A 25,423-nucleotide genomic window follows, 5' to 3' on the forward strand; every position below is an offset into this window, starting at 1 on the left:
GCACTTTTCTGCTGTGAACCTTGCGTCTTCAGATGTTGTTTGTAACAGGTATGGTTGACAAAAGTGCACTGACAAGCTGAACAAATGCGCTCGTTCCTGTCCTTAGTCAAGGCAGGGTTTTAGAAGCCAAACAGCCCTCACATTTATATTCACAATGCTTGTATTGTTCTCGATTCTTATAACCAATGTCACATTACTCACAATTATATTCATATATCAAGAATCTGGCAATACTGGTAATGGGATCGAAATGTTCATCGTGATGATATATATAATTGTATTGTCCGTCTTTAAAATTGCTGCCTTGAAACAACCGTTATCCACGCTTTTTGAGGATGCACTTTCAAAATATAGCGTGGAGCTAAGATGTCTTGCAAATTTTGCATTTCAAGTATGCCACATGGTGTGGGTTTGGATAGCCGCGCTTGCAGTAACAGGAGTTCTGCTTAACTTCGTTGTTTGGCTCCATCCGATTGTTGAATATATTCGTTGAATATTTTTTTCAGGCTATTTTCCATTCGGCCGTGTCGTTCTTGTCGACATACGTTCGTCCCAACACTGTGGCACTGGCTAAACTGATCTGGCCTTGAGGGTTGTTAATTCGTACGATGCTCGTTTTGGTGCTGCGAAGGTCGTCCACCAATAACACCATTTTGCTTCCGGTTACTTGGGGTAGAGAAACGTGGGCCATGTGCAGTGTGGCTTTTCCATCGGTAATGTGAAATTTGTCGTTGTACTATTTCTCGTGTTGAATCTTGTCGATGACTTTGGAAGATGTCAGTTCTGCTGGCCTGCTAAACTCGATCCAAACGGGGCACTTCAGATTGTCGTGATCAGTGGAAAGGGTCAAGCGATCGTCTACTTTGGCTTGATATTTTTGTTTTAGTGCGGTTAACAGATAATCTCATACATCGGTGATGAACTCTTCTGCATTCTGACTTGAAATCTTTAAACTTAACCGTGTACGTGTAGGCCATAGTTCTAAATGTTCTACAGGAGCGTTTGTTCGTCTCTCAAATGTGATAGTACTTTTCAGGGTTTACTTGTGGTGATGGTAAACTTGAGCTTGGTGTAGATTCTCTGGGTCTGGATTCTGACTTACACATGTCATCTTCAAATTCGATAGCATGAGTTTGATCCAGTACTTCAGCTACTGTCTGAGGTGATAAGTCACGTCTCTGCCTCTTACTTTATTCTCTTTTCTACACGATATGATGCGATCGTTTCATCTCAAGCGAAGAAAGTAAAATGACTAAATTTTAAACGCCATAATCCACTTTATATCTATGTCAGACCAGTGTCGTGCATATATAAAGGGTCAGTATTTACCCTCCAAGTATTCGTTTCAGTCTCAAGTCTACCAGAAAGATGGAAGAGCCCACACACATGGGACTTCTGATCGAAGTTTTTCGAGGTGTCATAAGAAGGTTTTCTTCAGTCAAGCCGACGGATTACTTCGGTTCCTTTCGAGAAAAGTCAAGATAATTGCTATATCTGTCAGAAGAATTGGTTTTGAAAATGTCCAGACGGTCAAAAAAGCAAGACAAATGTGAAAACTGACAAAAGTCAAGATACATGTTATCATTTCCAAGAGAAAAGCCAATGTTCTTCAGCCCTGAGAATCAACAGGAGCAGGAGGCAGAGATAGGTTCAGAGCAGGAAGAAGAAGAGGTACCCTCCTAAGAGGAAGAACCCAGATACATTCAGAAAAAGAAGAGAAGACGAGAAGAAAGTGATGAAGAAGAGGTTGTAATAACCCGTGACAGTGAAGAAACTCAAACTGCTGAGAGAGAGAGAAAACAAAAGACAAAAAGGGAGAAGCTAATGAACCTTTTAAAAGTGATGTGTACCAGAATAGATCAGAAAGAAAACATTAGTGTCTCTTAGTTTTGATCTTGTATCATATGGACCTACACTCACGCACTCACACCCTTACATCATGGGAAAAACAGTGGTTTTGAGTTTTAAATGGATTTTGGCAATTTTACTAATATCACGTTTGTATGTTTGTGCTTGTATGGGTTCGCGTACGTTTGATTGTGTGTGTTTGTTTTTAATCTTAACGAAAAACCTAATCCCTACACTACGTGGATAGAAGATATTGTAATATTTTCTTCCCTTCTGTGTGGATAGTGTATGATATGTGAGGTCATTGGAGAGGGTGTTTTCCTTCACTTGTTTGTTTGTGTATTTGTTTGTTTATGTCTATTCAGTTATATGTCCAGCACCACAAGGCGATCTTTGTCTTTGTTGGTGAGTCCCGCGCGGTAGTTCGTTCTCGCCCCGAAAAGCATTATATCCTGTTATATGACCCGCCCCGCTAAGCATTGTTTCATTCGTATAGTTTCACCGCTGATCTAACTGAACATACACGCCCCGCCAAGAGTTATCGCTCTTTTACCCCACTGTCCCTGTTTGGCCCGATTGAGATCAGCCCCTTGCAACTTTGTTGCCAATGTTCAGTACCATGGTGACAGCCCACCTGTTCAATTTCCCTTGTCGCTTTATCGCCGTGAATAACTATAAGCTTGGAGAGCGGGACATATAACTGGATAGAACGTCTGGCGGGGTGGGACATGTAACTTGATAAAACACCTGGCGGATAATGTTGCCAATGTTCAGTACAGTGACCTAATCATTCATAATGGCCTGTACAAACCCATCCCATGTTACTTTCCCCTTGTCACTAAACTGTCCCATATGTTTCGTCTATGTTAAATTTCCATTGTCCGTTAACAGACCCAGCGGTTGTGTCCATGATAAATTCCCATTGTCCGTAAATATCCCCATAGGTTTTGTCTATGTTAAATTTCCATTCAGGCTAAACAGCCGCAGCAATATTTGTCATGCTAAATTTCCCTTGAGGCTAAACAGTCCCAGCAATATTCACCATGTCAAATTCCCCTTGTCCGTCTATAGTCCTACCCATGTTAAATTTCCGAATGTTAAATTCCCATAGACCACACGGTACTACCCACTAGTTCAACGTAGAAGTCCCATAGACCCGAAAGTATCCCACTTCACCTCATCGTCATTTTTGATTAGCACAATAAAATCCATTGTAAATTAACAAAATGTTAGACACTTTCGACACAAATTATTTTTTAGGCAAGAAAAAAAGTCGTAAAAGTAGACGGTGGATCTCAGCAATTGTCTTTTTTAATATGTTGTAATAGATTAAAGCAGGTACAAGTTGATCATAGCTTGGGACCACATAAACCATATGTTGATAATAACGACTGAACACGTGAAAAATAAATCCATTTGGTAACAATAGCACAAAGCCATTATAAAAACAAATTATTATTATTATTATTATTAAATTATTATTATTATTATTATTATTATTATAGATATTTCGATTCCTGGCGTTTTCGTTTCACGGGTAACCACAGTCGGTATGTATGTATGTATGTATGTACGTTGTTGTAGGGTTTAACGCCATTTTTCAGCACACGATAGGCTATACATGTCGGCCAGTATTAATGGTGGAGGAAGAACACGGGAAATCCCCAGAAAGAACTACCGACCCACGAGAAGCTACCGGCAAGCTTTCTCACATATCCACATTGACCGAGCCCGAGACTCGAATCCACGCAGACAGAGGTGAGATGGCAGTGATCCGTGTCAGAAAGCGCTTTGGATCACTCGGCCACTTGGGGGCCCTATGTATGTATGTATGTATGTATGTATGTATTCATAAATACCATTGCAAATGTTAATAATGTTCATCATAATAATCATGTTCATATTTCTGTTCCTCCTGTATTCGGATGTAATCTTGTGTGATTTCACATGTAGCGCTTTGGAGTATTAGTGTAGTATAACAGCTCAATGCATCAGTAATGAGGGTGAGAGAGCAATGTGTTTGTTTATGAATGAGACAATAATTTCGTGAAAAATCATTCGAAATCTCTGCATGTTACTTTGTATGTTTAAAGAACTACATGGGCTATTAGACAACATGTAGAACGAGAAATAAATATCACACTATTTTATCTTCGTGCTCAGTTGTGTGCGTTTGTGTAAAGAGAGATGTAGACATTAAATCTGAAACTGACAAGTAAAGAAAAATCAAAATTGTAAATAAGAGAGTTCTTCCGTATTTTTGTGTTAGTTTTGATGGGTGAAGATGTGATTTAATGATGTCATCAACACGGTCTCATTTCATCATACTAATCATGTTATAAGTAATGTTAAGTATTAACATGTATGTATGTATATATGTATGTATGTATGTATGTATGTATGTATGTATGTATGTATGTATGTTGTTGTTGTAGGGTTTAACGCCGGGCAGTATTAATGGTGGAGGAAGAACACGGGAAATCCCCGGAAAGAACCACCGACCCACGAGAAGCTACCGGCAAGCTTTCTCACATATCCACATTGACCGAGCCCGAGACTCGAACCCACGCAGACAGAGCTGAGATGGCAGTGATCCGTGTCGGAAAGCGCTTTAGACCACTCGGCCACTCGGGGCCTCTATGTATGTATGTATGTATGTATGTATGTATGTATGTATGTATGTATGTATTCATAAATACCATTGCAAATGTTAATAATGTTCATCATAATAATCATGTTCTTCTTATAAGTATTGTAAAGTATTAATATGAGGATAGGTATTTATGTCGTAAAATCCATTTATACCATTGTAAATGTTGTTAAATATGAAGATACTACCACTAGTAATAATAATAAATTAATATTATTATTACTATTGTGTAGCATATCTTCACATCTGAATACAGTTTGTGGTCTTTTTACAATTTATGTATCATTCACTCTATCTCACATTTCTGACATGACGTCTCTCTCTCTCTGTCTCTCTCCTAAATTTCTGCCGTAACGACACAGCTCCCACGCAAGCATTAGTAAATTCCCAGTGATCGATGCCTCGCAAGACTGTTTTGATTCGTTACTCTTGCCGTGTGGTGATGCTGCTTTACACGCATGCATGGGTAATTCAAAACTGAGGTCAACAGCCAATGAATAGGTGTTCTGTTCTGACAGATTTATACTAAAAAAGTGTGTGTTCTAAAGGATTTAACGCTGTGGATCATTAGAAGAGGGATTATACTTACCGTCTGGATACAAAAGCGAGTGTAAATAAACTTATTAATTAATAGCGCGCGGTCCGATCATCCGCAGATACATCTGCAGAAGGCTTCAGCACAAGTAGTGCATAATAACGTTGGTCTCCGCCGCCAGTCAAAAAAAAAAAAAAAAAAGGTGGAGAACAACTTGCTGGTCTAGTATAAGGTAACAATCAATGCATTTTTGAACTCCTGTGGCATGGACTCCTCCCACATGCTTATCAGGATGCCGTGCATTGCATCAAATACATTAGAGCCAGCTGCTTTTAAGTGTTCAACAGGAATTCCATCCGCACCTGGTGGCTTGTCAGAGCTGATCACTTTGATGGCTCGCTCAACATATTCCGTGGTAGGGGTAAATTCCATGTCCAAGATAACTGGCTTTGGGACAATTGCGTATAACGCTGAAGAGTCTACGGTGGCAGGCATGTTTAGTAGGCTGGATATATACAGGTGTGTTTACATTTCAGGTGGATTTTTACATTTGACTGCATTTTGATATTGGTCACATGAAAGTGGTTATAAACTAGGGCAACAATTACAAACTTCCAGACACCCACAATGGTCTGGAGGCCTACCGCTGACGAGATTTTATTTATTAATTCATAGGGGCCTACAAGACAGTTTTCCCTGGACCCAACAATCCTTTTGCAGTCCTGGCATAGTAATATGGCTCTGATAAATGAATGAATCATTCCTGTGTTAGATCGGTATGTGGAAATCTTTTTGTAATCAGAGTTACCAGTAGTGTCAGGTATAATTCAAGAGGAATTATTTATTTAAAATATTTGTTTTAATCACTAAAATGCTCAGTGACTTTTGGATTTACACATTACTTCTGGGATTGTTTTGGAATCCTTGAAAGACATTCTGGAGAGCGATACTCTGTTATATCAGGACATTGAAGACTCCTTGATTACATTAGGAACATTCTACATTTTTGGACTTATGACGTTTAGAATTCTTTGGAATTTAATTCGCAATATTGTATGTAGCTCCTGAAACATCACTTTCTATTAAAGGAAAATACATACCGATTTAAATTATTGGTTTCACCTTCATTGTTGCAGATTTTAAGACTCAAGAGTCGTGACACTATCTCATGTTTGCTATAGTTTAATTTTTTTATGGTGGTAAAAGGTAAAAGGTTTGCCTCGCTTGCAATGTATTTTGTGGAATTATGTCCCATACATTCCTTATAGAACAAAGTGGGTTTAAAATAGAAGCATAGTTTTTGTGTGATGCTCTCTGAGGCTTTTTATTTAGGGTGAAGCATTTAGACTGGCACATGCTTAAAATTTTCTTTGGTGGATTACTGCTAAAGTTTCTCAATGCTTCTTTGCATTATCTTATTGTTTATTCACTATCTTTAGTGACGGATGCGTGTTCGCTTGTTTTTAAGTTCTTGGGAATAGATTCTTTGGCAATCTTAAGTAAAATAGACGTGAAAATTTTAAAAGAATCATTAATGTTGATAATCATCTCTGATAGGTGTAGCTTTTACAAGTGTTTCAAACTTTGCCCTGTCTTCCATAAATTGCAGCATGAATTGGCTCATTAATCATACAAGGTTATTAGCATCCTTGCAATCAAAATCTTAATGCAGATGCGAAGATCTATGCATGTACCTGAATGTAAATATGTAAGTGACTTGGCATTATATCGATATAAATCATGTCAAGAAGTCAAATCTTATGCTGTTTAGCATCTGTCATTTATGTTCTTTCACTGAAATCCACAAGCAGAACAATCGTGTAGGCAGATGTTGAGCAAGGTTATCTAATTCAGATTCGGTTAAGGTAGTGTTTGGTGATATCAGAATGGAAGAAAACTTAATCACTCGATGAAGATTGTTGCTTACATCGTTTTGTGTCGATAACTATTGCAAAGGAAATTAATTAAAACAACATACTACAAAAATTGTAGTAGTTGATAACAACTACAACTACTGTCTAACTGGTGTAATCAGTAATAGTTATTTTATATCCTGGTAATTCAGCACAATTACATCACTTATTTTCAGCATGTCACAACTCAGTTCCCAAAGATAATTTATTTTTTGCACAAATCAAAAGGCTTAGCACGAGATAATACAATGAACACAATTTTGTAGAACTAATTTCAAACATTTTATGAGCAGTTCTTTTTAAGATATAGCAGATTTGATAAGATATAGCAGATTTTATAGCTTTTCTTAATACATTATGACAAACAGTAATTGTAATTTAAAAATAACAGGGTAATAACTTCACATTATATTTCCAGAATTCATAACCACCTACAGATGCTACTTACGAAACTCCCTCGATAAATCATGCCGTGATAACTCGTGAACCGTCCTACAATGCAAGATTAGGCATGGATCCTTGTAACAAGATAACCGGGTGGGATTTTCGGATTCACAACAGAACACTTTTGACGATGATAAAAATATAAGGTTTAATAATGGATGACTTGAACGAGCAATTCATTATGAATATGTGCGTGGAGATATAATCCAAATATTAGATTTAATTAACATAAAAACGCAGAGACTTAATGATGAAAAATACAAATAAATTAATTTAGCAAATACAAAGACAAGGGGTGAATGTATCACAACGATTTGACAATGAAATGATGGATATCGTTTACTCCGGTAGTAAAGAATGTAGAATTTTACTCGTGGAGTAAAATGAATTCACTCAGGTAGTGAAATTATGGTGATAAAAAAGGAACAGATATACAACTTATCTTTACATTCCCGAAAGATACAGTGGGTTTTACGATTTCCAAAATTAGCCCACGGCTAAAATATTATATGTAAGGAGATACACTCTGTCATCAGCACGCTTTATTTCAGCTCCACAGCTGCTACGGTTAATTCCTGTGGTTGGCTTTACAGCTTGCACCACGTCGACCCCGATCACTGATAACTTTGAACGCTCTGGTCACTCTAGACACACTATATACTCTGGACACTCCAGACAGCTCTACACTCTCCGGACACTCAGAACACTCCGAACACTCCGGACATAGACCCTCCGGACATTAGATCCTCGGGACACCTCGGACATTAGACAGCTGAAAATATATCCAATACCGTGTACTATGCATGACACGGACATAATCATGTACGGATTACATTACCGGTACAATAATTACACAACAGGTTCAGAAGTAAACCTAACCCTGCTTTATGAGAATCCTACTATACTAAACATTTCTTAAAAATGTAGCTTTATATTACTAATATAAATCCTTTGCTAAGTCGCAAACAAGAATAAAAATACGTGCATTATACTGCGTACACCAAAGCTACATGGCAAACATACAAAAATAAACGTGGTAATACAGTCCTTATAACTTATATGCTAGAAATTAATAAACTTACATACGCTACAGCTGAAGATGTGCACGTCCTTAAAGCAGACTGCTGGCTGACAAGACTATCCGTATTGTCAAGAGATTTACGTACGGTGAGGTATTTATACACATAGTCTGTGCATGGTAGACATTCGGTTCGTCCCATCGAGAGAACTTCGCACGTGCGGCATAGGATGAACCGAACTTACTATTTCGAAATACGACACAAAATATATAAACCACCCTCGGGTATCGCTGTACACGAAAAAACAAACAAACATCCTCAGCATAAAAGTTTTGTTCAATTCTGGCAAATTTAAGATTGGTGCACTTACCTGTTTCTGTTTTAAAGCGCTAAATGCTTATTCCTGGCATACACCCTAGGGAATTTTATTCGGTTGCCCTTTCCTAGTCAAGTCTGTTAATGGGCTGGCGATAGTCGCAAAATTGGAGACACATTTTCTGTAAAGCCCAATCACACCTAGGAAAGATCTTACTTGTTTTTTAGTTTTTGGTCTATGTGCATCTCTGTTCTCTTTTTTTTTATCTGGGCGAGGTTACAACTGACCTAGTCCACTTATGAGATACCCCAAACATTATAGGATAAAATGCCCTTAACTGTAAGATTTGCAGTGTGAGGTCTATCGAACAGATCCCGTAATACCGTAACATGTTAAAACCATGTATGTGTATAAACAAAGACATCATCTACAAAACTGTCGACGTTTTCCATATCCTTTGATCCTGATCGGCTTAGAGGTATTCAACTTGATCTCGTTATGAATCAATCCGGTTGTCCGTAAACACCTCCGGGTATTGGGACGTAACCTCCAAGATCTGTGTAAGCTGACCCACTGATAAATCCGGGCATAAATTGATCTGGTCAATAACTTCTTTCCCGATATCAAAGGGGATTTCAAGGGGCTTTTCAGTACTGGTAACGAATTCTGATTCGTCACACGACCTATCCTCTATCATCGCTACGCATACTACATTCAAGACCCCTTTATCAATTGTTTGTCTATTTCTTTCTACGTAGAGCTTAAGCATATTGGCGTGAAATATCTTGGACTTACCCTCTACGTCAACGATATAGTCCATTTCGCCTTTCACTTGCTTGACTTCGTATGGCCATTTACATTGTACTAGCAGTTTGTTTTTTATTCGTTGGAAGAAGCACCAACACTTGATTGGCTACATCAAACATTTTGCTCCGCGTTCCTCGGTTTTAGTACTTCGCGTACTTACGACTAGATTTTGCGAGTTCGTCTTGCGCCATTCGACATGTATTTTCTAATCCTTCGCGCAAATCTATCACGTATTGGTAAGTATTCTTAGCTTCTTTGTCCGCGACCTCTTATGACCATTGTTCACGTAGAATGCGCAAAGGACCACGAACTGTCCTACCGTAAAATAGTTAAAACGGGGAGAAGCCTATGCTTTCACAAGGAACCGAACGATACCGAACAGAATTGGGTTCAGATACCTATCCCAATCCTTAGGTCTTTCCACACACATCCGTCGCAATATATGCTTTAACGTCCTGTTGAATTTCTCGACCAACCCATCGCACATAGGGTGGTAGGGTGTCGTGCGCAACTGTTTAAGGAATAACAACCTACTAATTTCTGCCATGAGATCTGAGGTGAATTGCGCACCACAATCCGTAAGAACTCTCTTCGGGCACTCCGACCCTGCTGAACATGTCTACTAGCGCTCCGGCTACTCGTTCGGTTTCAATCGATGGCAAAGCTATGACTTCGCGGTATCTAGTAGCGTAATCTACCAGAGTCAAGATGTATCGGATTTTTAGATCTGTATGTGGAAATATAGATCATAAAATGGCAACGGCCAATCTTTTAAACGGACTATCTATCAAGGGCATCTGACCTAACAGTACTCTAGTTACTCTGCCCTTAGAGACAGTCTTCTGGCAATCATCGCACGAGCGACAGAACCGCGCAACGTCGCTATCGACACCAGGCCAATAAAATTCTCTTCTATCGATTAGGGGAGTATAAAATTCTAGTTGTTTTTTGTTCGAATCCCCACTTGTCAGCTCATTTATCAATTTTTGTTAGACTGGCTTGTAAATCAACCATACGTTGTTGGCTGGATGAGTTGTCCGCTTTCCATATGCCATTGTCGTCAGCAGATTGCGATACGACGACTTTGCTAAGGTCGACAGCATGTTCCAGGTCGTTGATCGTTGGGCTTAAAACACTTCCTTGAGGGGTACTGTTCTCTAATTCGTGATTTTTTGAACTGTTGTCTCCTATTCCTGTTTTAATGAATCATCCTTTTAGAAAGTTTTGGATCCATTAGTTTCATAATGGTTCATCTTAGCGATAAGGCTATCGGTCTAAACTAGGTTAAAGGCTTTCTCAAGGCTTTCTCAAGGTCGAAGAAAAATCGCTCTGATATCATCACATTTTCATTTAGCGTTGATTGCTAGTTTAATGCGTGATTCGAGCATTACTAGTTGGTCCAAGGTGGATCTTTTGTTGCAGAAGCCACTTTGGTTTTGTGAGATGAAATTGTTACTTTCAATGTGGTGTTTGAGACTGGTGTTGATCATTGTCTCCATCACCTTACATATAGTGTCAGTGAGTGAGGTTTGTATGTAGCATGATAATTATGTAGGGTCTCTACCGGCTTTTGGGATTGGGATAATTATAGCTTTGTTTCCATTTATCGGTATCTGTCATGTTTTCCAAGATTAATTTATCAGATCTAGCAGGATTCCTTCGACATTAGGTGCGATATATTTATGTATTTCATATCCTTGATTATCTTTTCCTGGTAAGTTGGATTTCTGTTGTCCCTAATAACTATTTTCCATTCTTCAATGGAAAAATCAGCATTAGAAGCAAAGAGGGTGAACAGACCACGTTTTGGAAGGGTCCAAAAGCCGAAATAAACCTTCGTAAAAAAATGATTAAATAACGTAAATAACGTTAAAATTAAGTTATTCTAACCACAACGAGGCTTCTCTAATTGGGTTAGTTCATTTTTTTCCCCGAACTAAAATATAAATGTATACTAGTATATATTAAAACTGAACCAACTTGTGGTCGCCACCCTCTCTGCTGCTATAATAAAATCATTATCATATAAATAATGCAACCAGCTAAATAATCTTCAAGAACGTCAAGAATCTCAAGTTGAATATGCGATTGAGATAAGTATAGCTTGTTTCCATTTACCGGTATCTATCCTGTTTTCCAAGATTAATTTATCAAATCTAGCAGGATTCCTTCAACATTAGGTGAGAGATATTTAAATGTTTCGTATCTTCTGGAAAGTTTGAATTTTAGTCCCTGATAGCTGTTTTCCATTATTCAATAGAAAAATCGGCATGATGTGGGTAATATTTGGGATTCAAATAAGGATATTTAAGCTCTAACGTTCTTCAATGTGCTTGGAACTGGGCTGAGCGATTATTGTTGCTGCTCATTCCGACAAAATGTTTTGCCAGTTGATCAGCTTTATTTTTGTTGGTTGTCACCCCTTTGATAGTGGGTATACTGATAATTATGTTGTTTCTCATGGCTTTTTTTGTCTCCAAACCTGTTTGAAATTGTATTTTTAGACTCCAGGGTGGAGTAGTATGTATGATATGATGTTTCCTTTGCTTTCCAGATAACAGACTTTGTTTCTTTTACCGTGAAGTTATATTTCATGTAATTTGTTGAATGACCGGTGTGCCGTAATTCGTTAAGGGCTTTCTTCTTCTCTTTACTTATATTTTTGCAATCATCGTTCCACCATGGGATGGACGGTTTTGCAATTGATTATTTTCCTTTTCCTGTTTTGGGGATGATGTTTGTGGCTGCTGCATTTATGGCTTCTGTAATGTTTTTTGTTATATATGTTAATATCTTCGCTTTGTAAGTCTGCTATAGTTTTACCCGAAAGTGAGGAGTTGTATGTGTGCCAGTCGGCTTTATCCAGTCTATTTTTGGGGATTTTTGAGAAAGTGGTGATTGGGTTGGTAAGATTGATGGAAATATATTTTGGAACGTAGTCGCTTCCTATGGTGGTTTCTCTATCCACTTCCCAATTGTTGTCATGGTGGCTAAATTGGGAGTGCAGATCGTCCGATCGAGTGCAGATAGAGAACGATCCTCTGGGCTAATCCTAGTTTTGGTTTCGTCGTCTAGTATTACCAGGTTATTGTTATATACCCATTTCTCAATCACTGAGGCTTCCTTATTTAGGCGAGTTCCTTCCGCATCGTTTATTATGTGCATTGAAGTCATCACAAATTACACACTCATTAGCAGAACTAGATATCTGTGTGTAATTTAAGCTGGAATTATTATATGTTTTCCCGTTGTTATGTTGTAAGTTGGCCAGAACGAATGAGTACCGAATTGTACGCGAAGGTCATAGGGTATCCACAATCAGTCTGACGGGTTGACTGTTGTCCGAAGGTTGTATTTGGAGGTGAGTCACTGACAAAGATAGCCACTCCATCCCTTTGTTTTCTTTATCTCTAATAACGAATTTACTGGCTGAATAGCCTGGGATTTTCGGTAGATATTTGGAGGTCTGAAGTAGTAAAGTTTCTTGAATACAAATGATTTCCGGTTTGTGGATGGTCTTATTAATTTTGATCAGTAATTCGGGTTTGTTCATATTCAGACCCCGACTATTCCATTGAAAGATTATTAGTTAATTTTTCTAGTTTTGTGCACTTTTGTATTCATAAATTAATTAGTTTTGCTCATGGTTTTTATTGTGTGCGAACAAGGCGTCTTTCCAACAAATCCAAAAGTAATTTGAGAAAAGGGATGCATGCTATGTGATTCCTTTTAGTGAGGACTGTGATACCCGCCAATAAGTCCTTTAAGTGATAAATTATAATTGTATGTAAGAGGACTTCTGAGGTTGTTTTACTGGTGTCGTTGTATTACCTGCATTGCCTATATATTTATTACTCGCATTGCTTCATATTGTATTATTTGTTTTGGTGTGGAAATTCATTTTAGCTGCGTCCCCACAGCCTACTGGGTACTCGGTGAGTTTTGAGCTCGAGGCCGAGCCTGAGATTGATATTGTGTGACTATTTGCATTGCCATGTGTTGGTGGTGGGTGTTCTATCTGTTTACTGATCCCATTAGTCAGCTGATTTGTTGTAGGAAGTTTGTGTATTGGGTTATTTGGACACAGGGTACTGTTTCCTCTTTCCGTTCCTTAATTGGAAGCCGAGTTGGCGCTTTGGCTCTGGGGTAAGTTAAATTTTGTTCCGTCATAAGCTTTATTGTTTCTTTTTCTCTCTTGCCATGTGGGCAGATAAGGTTGTGGGGTCCATGACAATTTGCACATTTTTAGTCCACAAGTGTCACATTTTTTCTAACTTTTTATTCATTGGCTTCATGTCCCCATGATTTACAATTGCTGCAAAACCGTGGATTGTTGATATACTCCTCAAGGAGGTATCAGTAGTCATCAGAAACACCAGTAGTGGGGGATTGATACGAACTCTAGCAAAATCACCGAGCACATGCGACCACGGTTGATCCGGAATCTATATGCACAGGAGATATCAGCTCCTTGGGTTATCAGCTCACGGGAGATCTCCGCGTTGCTGAGGAAGTTGTACTTCACATTGCGCTATAAGGCTTTTTCATAGGTTACATGGTATTTGGATGGTTTTGTTTGGATGGTCGTAGTCAAGGTTTCTTCTTCATTAACCTTTATAATTTCTTGTTGCTGTTTTTTCGGGGAACCGATTTTCGTATTTAATGCGTTGTGCTTTGTCATGTATATTCTACTTCATCCGATGTATTTGATTTCCATAAATTTGGCCACTTGTTTAAGGGTGCTTCATCTCGCAATAACATAGCTGGTGCTAGGTTTTATGATTTCAAAAGCAACTGAGTGGATGCTGATCAAGGATGACACAATGTTTCTAGTGCTGAGGTTGATGCGTTTGGAGTTACCACAGGTGATGCAGAGTGTGTTCCTTGCTGTGGTGTTTTCTCTTGTTTTGAGATTTTTGTCGAGATTGGTTATTTTTAGTCTATCATTTTATTTTCTTCTTTAGGGTTAGTTTCCCGAGGTTTCGTTCTTGAATTGTTCTTGTGTTGGGGGACGCATCTTTTGGTTTGGTTTCTTGTTGTCTCCTGTCTTGGTCCTTTTGACTTTCGATATTCCATTCACATGTGTTTTCCCTTTTCCTTGATCTATATTTCGTTTAGCTGAGTTTTTCCTTTCTGAGAGGAGATAGGGTATGCATGCCATGAAGAATCAGTTAGTTTTGACAGTGGATGGCTTTGGGTCGTTTGCCATAATATTTGCTTGTTGGGTTTGACAATGGGATAAATCATGTGTTAGGGATGTGGGTGAATGGGATAACGGGGATATGCATTGGGGTGAATATGGGATTGGATATTGGATTGTATATGAGAGGAGGTGGTTCAGGCGTTGGATAAGAAGTGGATGATTGGGTTGAGTGAGAAAGTGAAGATGGTACGTAAAGGTTTTCAGCTAAGTTTACGATTGCTTTAGTCCCTCCCACTGGTGTTGACACCTGGTGTCCGGCAGGGCAGGAATGATGAGTTATGAAGCAGACTCTTCTATGGATGCTACTGAATTATTGTCAAAAGCAATTTGTAGTTGGGTCTTCGATTTTGGAGAAAGGTTTAGAGCATCCACTATACTTCAATTGGGCATGGTTGCTTGGGTTGTGGTGTTTGCTGATACACTCAGGTTGCTTGTTATTTTTGAAGTGTTTAGCAAAGGAGAGGGCGTCAGAAGGGATTTGTTGGTCCCTTCATGTCCCAAAGGTTTTCCTTGTCCTGAAGTACAAACTGAAAGATCTTCCCGTGGTACTAGTATGTCTGAAATCACGTCCAATGAACGTTATACAAGTACACACGAGGTGGGCTAGATGGAAAATGCCCGATCATGGTACGAAAGTTGAGTAACAGCTGGGTTTGGCATTCGAGGGTGATTTGACACTATCGTTATTGCTTTCAATGATTTCATCTGAATGGTGTGCGGTATTTGTATTTGCAGGGGAATTAGTTATGGAGTTAGTGTGATCGATTTGCTTGCCAAATTTGGGATGTTTTTGTTTTTCCTCATATTGTATCTAATTAAATCCATCTTGACTTGGAACCTAGTCACTCGTGACATTTTGGGACATAGGAGAAAAAATTTGAATAGTTGACAAAATTCGGTGAGGAGTTTGAAATCTCTGGTTGTTAACTACGATGTTTCATGCACACCAAGTAGATATGCACCACTGGTTCTAGTTTGGAACGTGGTCAACATATATGTTACTAATATTACTAAATGTTGGGGGTTTTAGTAATTGGAATGGGCGTGAGGTAGTTGTTGTTAATGGACAAAGGTAAGAAAGAGAGAGTGAGATTTCCAAACAGAACAAATAATTACCCAAAGGTTTAATGCCGAATTATCAAACGGTACCTTACGATTTCCCTCCCTAGCTAAATTTGTATTGAAGAGGTGTTAGCGTATTTCGGAATCGCCGGGCTGGGCTGCTGGGCGGGTTTCTAGACCTCTGCGCTGGTCGAACTGGGTGGGGGATTCTAGTCCATGTCTGCAGATCGAACTGCTTAGCGGGCTGCAATTGTCTAGGCGTGTTTGGATGTATGATGAATATCTAATGATTTGGTCTCAACTGCTAAATATCCGCTTGATGCTCCGACTTGTATCTTGTGTGGATACGTACACTTCTTAAGAGTGCTGTACCCTATGACTGTCTTGCTTGAACGATGTTCAATCTATGAAGCCAGACTGATTGATTGATTGAATTTTAGACTTGTTCGTCCATCAGGGTATATACGTCAGGTTTATGTGCGCACAGCGGACTAACTAATTACTCATGGGGGAAAGAATTCGAGCCTCCTCCCCCACGCGTTTATACACTCAAAGAGTGTTATTTAATTCTAGCTGGCAGGTTGTGGTGCTAATGTGCCCATATGACCTGTATGTTGGCTATCATAAGTGGGAATATACCCTGCACACACTCATATTTAAGGCTGTATCTAGTGAACAGTGTATATGAGTGGAAATACACCCAACACACACGCATAAATATATTGGAATTTACTGAGTTTACAGTAGTGACGTGTGTGCGCGATAATAAGTTTTCATGTCCGTCCGAGGCAAGGCAGGGAAGGGTGGGCAGGTTGGCTCTGGTTCACATGAAGGGTCTCCTCGACTACAGTATTATGGCGGAAATTTGGTCGTCTTATACCATTTTGGAGACAAAAGTCTGCTGCTTATGGTTTTCGTTAGGATAGACAGGTGTACATTTGATGATAGTCATGCTCTAGATCTAAGTTTGCCACATTGTTTGGCTGGCCCTGAAGGTCCTGGACGTTAGACCACCTTGTTTGTTGTAAACATTTTTGATCATTCATGTCCCCTAGTATAAATTGTTTTTCTTTCAGCTTTGTGCTGCTGGGCCTAATGGTCTCTGCTGATTTGACCACCTTAAGGGAATTAATTCTTATGTCTTATCTTCCTAATAAAGTTCATTTGTTTTGGCAACTTGTACGGCAGGGCCTGATGGTCCTGGGTGTTTGGACCACCTTAGAAGTTCTTATTTTGGGTCTTTCATGTGCTGAATTGTTTGTCCTTGCCCGAGTCGTAGCTGTCACCACAGGCTAAACAATGGTGTTAGGATGGAGTTGTTAATATATTAGCATTCACAATGTATATTATTGAGAAGCTAGTTTTAGAGTTTGTAGTTGATTTGTAATTATTTAATTGGCACTGAGATTTCCTCATGTATGAGAAGAAGTTTCACTATTACTTGCAATTAAAATATTTTACTAACCATAAAAATTGTTTTACTGTCGACCTTTATGGCTGTTACACAAAATAGATGTTCCATTTTTTATATAAAATAACAGAAGTTTTGTTTGATTGTCAATTTCCATCAATAACTAGTCTGGTTTCCTATTTAGTATTGCATTGCATTCCACTAGAGCAGACAGCAAATCAGAGAACACACAGTTAAGGGAACCAGAACACTTAACAACAACATGAAGCAGTGATGTAGTACACTGTTTTCACGTACTGATGATGGTTGTTGAAACCAGTTGTAATTTTGTTAACAATCTCTCAGCGGTTAAGCATCTTCAAAATAAAGGTCATTTTTTCACATAAAATGAATAACTTAATTAGAAAAGCATTTTACTGACAATTATTCCCAAAGCAATTTTAAAATGAGCTTTCAGCTTTAAAACAGACCAGTAAGTCCCTCTCACATTTTTCTTGATGTTCAGTGAAGATGGCATCATTTTGTATTGTTATAGAGGTCCCTCAATAATTTGTGCCCTCACTTATAATGCGCTCTATGTTTTATGACCTAGCTCTGCGTGACTTACCGAGGGAGTGGTGTATGTTTCTTTTTGTTGTAATCAATTACAATTAAAGTTTCGTATTTCAGATCACTACTGTACTGCACATAGAGTCATTAGGTGCCCAATTGTTCACAATATCGGAAGCTTCTCGTGACAAAATGTCAACATATTGAGAGTTGTTGAAAATGAAGTACTTTTTAACACTATCTTGACATCCTTTGATATGGTTTCCTGCTGACACAGCACTGCAGGATCATGTTTCATTAAAAGCAGAAGAATGTCACTGTAACTGATATATGCCCTCGAGAAATGATTTAAAATTATGGCTGACTTCGCTTTAATGACATTTATCAGCACAGGATAAGCTATATATGGCACACGGTTGTTGTTGTTTTAATGCCATTTTTCAGCACAAGATAGTCTATACATGGCGGCCAGTATTAATGGTGGAGGAAGAAACCGGGAAAACCCCAGAAAGAACCAAAGACCCACGACAAGCTACCGCGAAGCTTTCTCACATATCCATATTGGCCGAACGCGATACTCGAACCAACGCAGAGGTGAGATTGCAGTGACCGGTAACAATTTGCACTTTAAACCACCTGGCCACTCGGGGCCCCCATGGCAGACAGAAAAACTTGTGGAGGAAGAATCCATGAACATCTCCATAAAAACCACCAACACACAGCAAGCTACTGGCAAGTTTAGATGAGCACAGCACTTAAACCGACATGAATGATATGATTAGTCATGGTCACCGCATTAAACCACTTTGATGCCTGTGGCCCATGAAACTAAAAGTAGAGACAGCAAAGTCAGCATTTCTATATACTTAGTGATCAGGAGGATGTATGGTGCTCGGGGATTTAAAATTCCACTTGCCAGACTCTCAGGACAAGGTTATATTTGGTTCAGGCAAAATGAACATTGCGAAACAGATGCAGATGAACAAGTAGAAAAAATTACATGGGATAAATATTTTTTATTTAAGTCTGGACAAAATACAGAAAACAACAGCTATATGCAACCTATAAATTGGCAATTAATTATTAATTATTTTTGATTGCTATTAACTGTTAAGCTCCTACCTTTACTGTAGTCTGTACATTCTGCTATTTTAATACCTGTGATTTCTATAATGTCCGTATACCAACTCTTTTGTTGTTTCCATGTACGAAAATCTATGTAATTAATTCAAGTCTTTTTAATCTATTTTTTTCCATCTAGTAGTCATTGTGAAGGCTAGTCTTAAGTATTATGTTAGAGGCAAGCTCACATTTTCCAAGGACAAGTTCAATTTTCCTATCAACTTGTTCTGGGCATGATTACTTTTAAAAGAATTACATTTTTCATCGGTAGGTCTGATATCTATGGTGTACATTAAGTAGTGTTGTTCCGATTATCAATTATAATCGATCATCAGTTGGTTGAGCGAACCAATAAGATAATCGATTGTGAAGCTCCATAATCGATTATGTGTAATGGGAGATTACTTTTTAGTTGTATGCAAAGCACAAAGGTTAGTCAGGCTCCCAGCCACTAAAGCTGACCTGAAATTTATTAATTCCCTTCACAACTACAAATATAAAACCATATATTTCATAGGTGCAAAATTTCATAATTAGGAATATATAGCCATTATTACATGATCAAGTTGTTAAATAGTTAAGTTAATAATTAAAACACATTTTGATGATTTGTTTCAGTTTTAAATGCAACATTATTTGTAGCATTTGTAAAAAATGACAAACAAGAAAACCATATCCTTCTACACTTAAAATCATATACACATCACAAGTGAATGAAAGGATTTTGGGGGATTTCAGTTGCATATGACTTATCAGCCATAAAAGGTTGCGTTCATTTAACAAAGATGTAGAACAAAATAAACACAACACAATAGACAAAAATGTAATATTATTATCAGGTTAAAGTATACATGTCATTAAAAGAGATTACTCCTGTACATTTACTAACATCTTGAACTATTGATCAAAGATATAACTGAATAACAAAGAGAATTCAAAATTTGCTCTTAGTAACCGATTACACTGGTCAACAGTGAAATCATTACTGACTTGAAAAGGCCCTAATCTGTAGTATTTTGGTGTGCCGAACACGAATATAACCGTGAAAAATTTGTATTCGCTCTCGTTTTGAAGATATTCATATACCTCATTTTCTATGTTTCACTGTGTAAATTTCTCCAGTAGGACTGCAGCAACATCCGGAATAATGATGTAACATTGCATAATACCATCATGCTCACATCATCCACAGTTGATTGCATCATTTTCTGATGCAATGCAATACTAATGCCATGCGGCTGCTGAAGTAAGTTGACGTCAGCAGTGTACTATACATGTGTAGGCCTATTATACTAATGCCAGGCGGCTGCTGAAGCTGACGTAAGCAGTGTACTATATAAAGCCCAATCAGATAGGTTCAGCATTTAAAATATTTTAGACGTTGTGCGAGACAGTTCAAGCTACTGTTACATAAAACTTATTATTTTATCCATTTACGTACAATAAAGAACAGTAATGCCTCGAAAGTGTGTTAATACCGCGGACAATTTTTGCTATATTTGTGGGGAAGTGACATTTGCCAACCAGAAGAAAAGTATCAATTCTCAAGTGAGGAAGGCATATCATCTTTACTTCGGATGCAAGGTTGGTGACCAAGACAAGCCTTGGGCTCCGCATATATGCTGTGCTACATGTACAACACAGCTTTCACAGTGGTTGAATTGCAAAAGGTCATCAATGCCGTTTGCAGTCCCAATGGTGTGGAGAGAGCCAAGCAACCACCTAAATGACTGTTACTTCTGCTTGGTTCCTCCTCTTTCCGGCGGAATAACGAAGCGAAAGAAGTCGAGAATAGTCTACCCAAACATTCCGTCTGCATTGAGACCAGTTCCACATGGTGAGGGACTTCCTATTCCAGAACCTCCAGCAGAATATTCTCTTGATTCATCTGACGAAGACAAAGGTGAGTCGACCTGTTCTTCTCCTGGTCCATCAGCATGCAGTGATCCAGATTTTCACTGTGGTGCATCATCAACCCCACACAGAATAACACAGGAAGAACTAAATGACCTGATTCGTGATTTGGACTTATCAAAGAACAAGGCAGAATTGCTAGGATCAAGACTCCAACAATGGAATCTTCTAGAAGAAGATGTCACAATTACTGCATATCGAAAGCGCCACCAGCAATTGGAGCCTTTCTTCAGAAAGGAAAGTAATCTGATATTCTGTTCCGATATTGAAGGCCTCATGAATGCTTTAAAAATCACTCATGACCCACAAGAATGGAGACTATTTGTGGACTCTTCGAAACTGAGTCTCAAGGCTGTGCTTTTGCACAATGGAAACATTCTTCCATCTATTCCAGTAGCGTATGCTGTCCACATGAAAGAGACATACGATAACTTAAGGCAGCTACTGAATTCCATTGAGTATAACAAGTACAGCTGGCACCTCTGTGGTGATTTGAAGGTAGTTGCCCTTTTAATGGGACTGCAGCAAGGATATACAAAATACATGTGTTTCTTATGCGAGTGGGATAGCCGAGCAAGGGAAATGCACTACATGAGGAAGGAATGGACTCACAGGCAGAATGTAGCCATTGGAGAGAAGAATATCCAACACCCAGCTCTGGTTGAGGCTCAGAAAATCTTGCTACCACCCCTTCACATCAAACTAGGTTTGATGAAAAACTTCGTGAAAGCCATTGACCGGACTTTGCCAGCATTCCGATACCTGCATGAAAAATTCCCTCGACTCAGCGAAGCAAAGATTAAAGAGGGAGTTTTTGTGGGTCCTCAGATTCGAGAGCTTTTCAAAGATGACCGGTTCAACAACTTGCTGGAAGGTGACGCGAAACAAGCATGGAATGCTTTTCGCCTAGTTTCTACAAACTTCCTCGGAAATGTTAGGGCAGAAAACTATAAGGAACTAGTAGAAGACATGTTGATGAAGTATAAGAAACTTGGCTGCAATATGTCTCTAAAGATTCACTTCCTTCATTCCCATTTGGATTTCTTTCCTAGCAACTGTGGTATTGTTAGTGATGAACACGGCGAACGTTTTCATCAAGATATCGCAACAATGGAACAAAGATACCAGGGAAAATGGTCCACTACAATGCTGGCTGACTACTGCTGGACACTCCTCAGAGATGCTCCCGAACAGCTGTACAAGAGACAGGCGAAGAAATCTAAGATGTAGTCAATGACTTGATTTTTTATAGGTAGGCTATTACAGTTGACCTTTTACTATTGGAATGCATTTCGTTATGTAAACATTAATTTCTTGCAGATTACAAAAAAAACTAGAGCCAATTTTGCAATTTGACTGTCATATTCGTGTTCAGCACATAAAAATTGATAAGAATTGACTAATTTTATTTCAGTAACATGACTTTTGTAAAAATTTGTTGTCCAGTGTTATAATCGATTATCAGTTGGTTAAGTGGAACCGATTATCGATTATGAATTTCTGACTGACTAACATTAAGCTGCCAGAGTGGTGTTGGGGTGAGTCAACAGGCATGAAAAATCCATTGGGTGTCACTTCTTCCCAAACATGATACCTTACATCATGCTGTCACCCACAGTGTAATATTTGCAAAGCCTTTACAGATAAAAGCGGCAAAATATCATGTTCATCTTTAGCACCATCCCCTTGATGCTATACCATGTTCTACTGTAACAGTACTCTAAGTAAATAATTTTGTACCAGGAGTGTTATTTTGTACCCATGTGTCATTTATGTACCCGGAGAGTTATTTTGTACCCATGTGTCATTTATGTGCCTCAAGTTCATATTTCCACTGAAATGTCAATTTTTTTTATACCTTATATGTGATTTTCATACCTGTTGTGGCTCTTCTGATTTCGGCTGTCACGAAACATTGTATTACATACTTCATACTTGTATGGTTTTTCACCAGTATGTATCATCATGTGTGTCCTTAGACCTCCAGTCCGACTCATTGTTTTATTACACACTTCACAGTTAAATGGTTTTTCTCAAGTATGCACCATGAGAGATCCACCTTGATTAAACCTTCTATTACATATCACACAGTTAAATGGTTTTTCTCCAGTATGTCGCCTCATGTGTTCTTTCAATCTTCCACTGTGACTAAACATTTCATCACATAATTAACACTTAAATGGTTTTCCTCCTGTATGTATCCTCATGTGCCTTGTTCGAGATCCACTCTGACTAAACCTTTTATCGCATACTTCACACTTATATGGTTTTTCTCCAGCATGTATATTTGTGTGATGCTTCAGATTTCCACTGTGACAAAACCTTGCATCACATACTTGACACTTCAATAGATTTTCTCCAGTATGCTTCCTCATGTGAATTGTTAAAGGTGCACTTGTTCTAAACATTTTATTACATACTTCACACTTAAATGGTTTTTCTCCTGTATGTATCCTCATGTGCCTTGTTCGAGATCCATTCTGACTAAACCTTTTATCGCATACTTCACACTTATATGGTTTTTCTCCAGTATGTATATTTGTGTGATGCTTCAGATTTCCACTGTGACAAAACCTTGCATCACATACTTGACACTTAAATGGATTTTCTCCAGTATGTATCCTCATGTGAACTGTTAAAGGTGCACATGTTCTAAACCTTTTATTACATACTTCACACTTAAATGGTTTTTCTCCTGTATGTATCCTCATGTGTATTTCCCGAGTTCCTTTCCGACTAAACATTTTGTTACATACCTCACACTTAAATGGTTTTTCTCCTGTATGTATCCTCATGTGGCGATTACATTTTTCACTGTCAATAAACCTTTCGTCACATACTTCACACTTAAACGGTTTTTCTCCTGTATGTATCCTCATGTGTCTTGTTCGAGATCCATTCTGACTAAACCTTTTATCGCATACTTCACACTTATATGGTTTTTCTCCAGCATGTATATTTGTGTGATGCTTCAGATTTCCACTGTGACAAAATCTTGAATCACATACTTGACACTTAAATGGATATTCTCCAGTATGTATTTTCATGTGGCGATTACATTTTTCACTGTCAATAAACCTTTTATCACATACTTCACACTTAAATGGTTTTTCTCCAGTATGTATCCTCATGTGTATTTTCTGAGTTCCTTTCCGACTAAACATTTTGTTACATACCTCACACTTAAATGGTTTTTCTCCAGTATGTATCCTCATGTGGCGATTACATTTTTCACTGTCAATAAATCTTTTATCACATACTTCACACTTAAACGGTTTTTCTCCTGTATGTATCCTCATGTGTCTTGTTCGAGATCCATTCTGACTAAACCTTTTATCGCATACTTCACACTTATATGGTTTTTCTCCAGTATGTATATTTGTGTGATGCTTCAGATTTCCACTGTGACAAAATCTTGAATCACATACTTGACACTTAAATGGATATTCTCCTGTATGTATTTTCATGTGGCGATTACATTTTTCACTGTCAATAAATCTTTTATCACATACTTCACACCTAAATGGTTTTTCTCCAGTATGTATCTTCATGTGCTTATTTCGATTTCCACGATGACTAAACCGTTTATCACACAATTCACACTGAAAAGGCGGTATGACTAAAATGCGATAAGTTACGAAAAGTGCGAAAAGTTACAAGTGCGAAAAGTTACGAAAAGTGCGAAAAGTTACGAAAAGTTCATTTAAATTTATAGTCAAATAATATAATAGACAAATAGTCATACATACAATTACATTTTTATAAACGCTATGCAACATATCAATCTTTTAATTAACATTTATACAAGGATACAAAGTATTTTATGAATCCAATAACTTTCTTGGATGAGTGTGTTCATGTCTCCATGCACAATATCGATTGTCCAACATATTGCATGTTATATTTTTTTTTTTACAGATTATCAGTATTTGTAGAGATAGTGTTGTTAATATTTTTATTACAATTACATCTAAAAATGAAACATGCGTACCCGACGATTAAATGCCATCTGTATGCGAAATGTTGGTATGTAGTGATGTTAGATGATATGATACCAGGATTGAGTTATCAGATAACTGTCTTATATACTTCATTTTTTTTAAAAAATGAAATCAGTATTATCTTTAATTTCTGAAGGAATCGATTTCATCCAAGGTTGTAAAACACTAAAGAATTATGAAGCCTACAGTAAATGCGAAACTAGTTACACAGAATTATCGGCGTTTTTGTTTTTTTAATCATAATTTTTAATTTAATTTTTTATAATTATTAAAATTGTACAATAGCTCATACTACATAGGATTTAATATATTTATTTTTTGTATATAAAGTATTTCCAAAAAGATCCGTTTTGCGAATGGTATCCTTGTCCCATAAAGGACTTACTTATCTGCCAAATGGATCGACTACAGTTTATTATCAGTTGCAAATAGTATTTATGTTTCACAAATGAAATTATAATCTGTAATAACTGATTTTCAAGATCATTTAACATATAGTTTTAATAACAAGTGTTTCTAGGTTCGTTTAGTAAATCACTACTTCGATTTTATGAAATGTAATACGAATTATAGAGTTTGAAAGGATATTGACTTTGGAAGGAAAAAGCATTCATTCGTCTAAATTGGAT

General features: G+C 38.0%; 1 pseudogene across 1 annotated transcript; it reads right to left on the reverse strand.

Annotated features, from left to right (window-relative positions):
- Positions 1–7,261: 7,261 nt before the first annotated feature.
- Positions 7,262–25,422, reverse strand: LOC149787075 (uncharacterized; annotated as a pseudogene). Its single transcript, XR_016425082.1, has 2 exons — positions 22,672–25,422; positions 7,262–8,162 (listed from the first exon to the last, which is right to left on the reverse strand). The product of XR_016425082.1 is annotated as an uncharacterized LOC149787075 (transcript).
- Position 25,423: the final 1 nt, after the last annotated feature.

The sequence above is a fragment of the Sinohyriopsis cumingii genome, chromosome 12 (assembly GCF_028554795.1).
Source record: "Sinohyriopsis cumingii isolate HCF-2022 chromosome 12, ASM2855479v2, whole genome shotgun sequence".
NCBI classification, from domain to species: Eukaryota; Metazoa; Mollusca; class Bivalvia; order Unionida; family Unionidae; genus Sinohyriopsis; species Sinohyriopsis cumingii.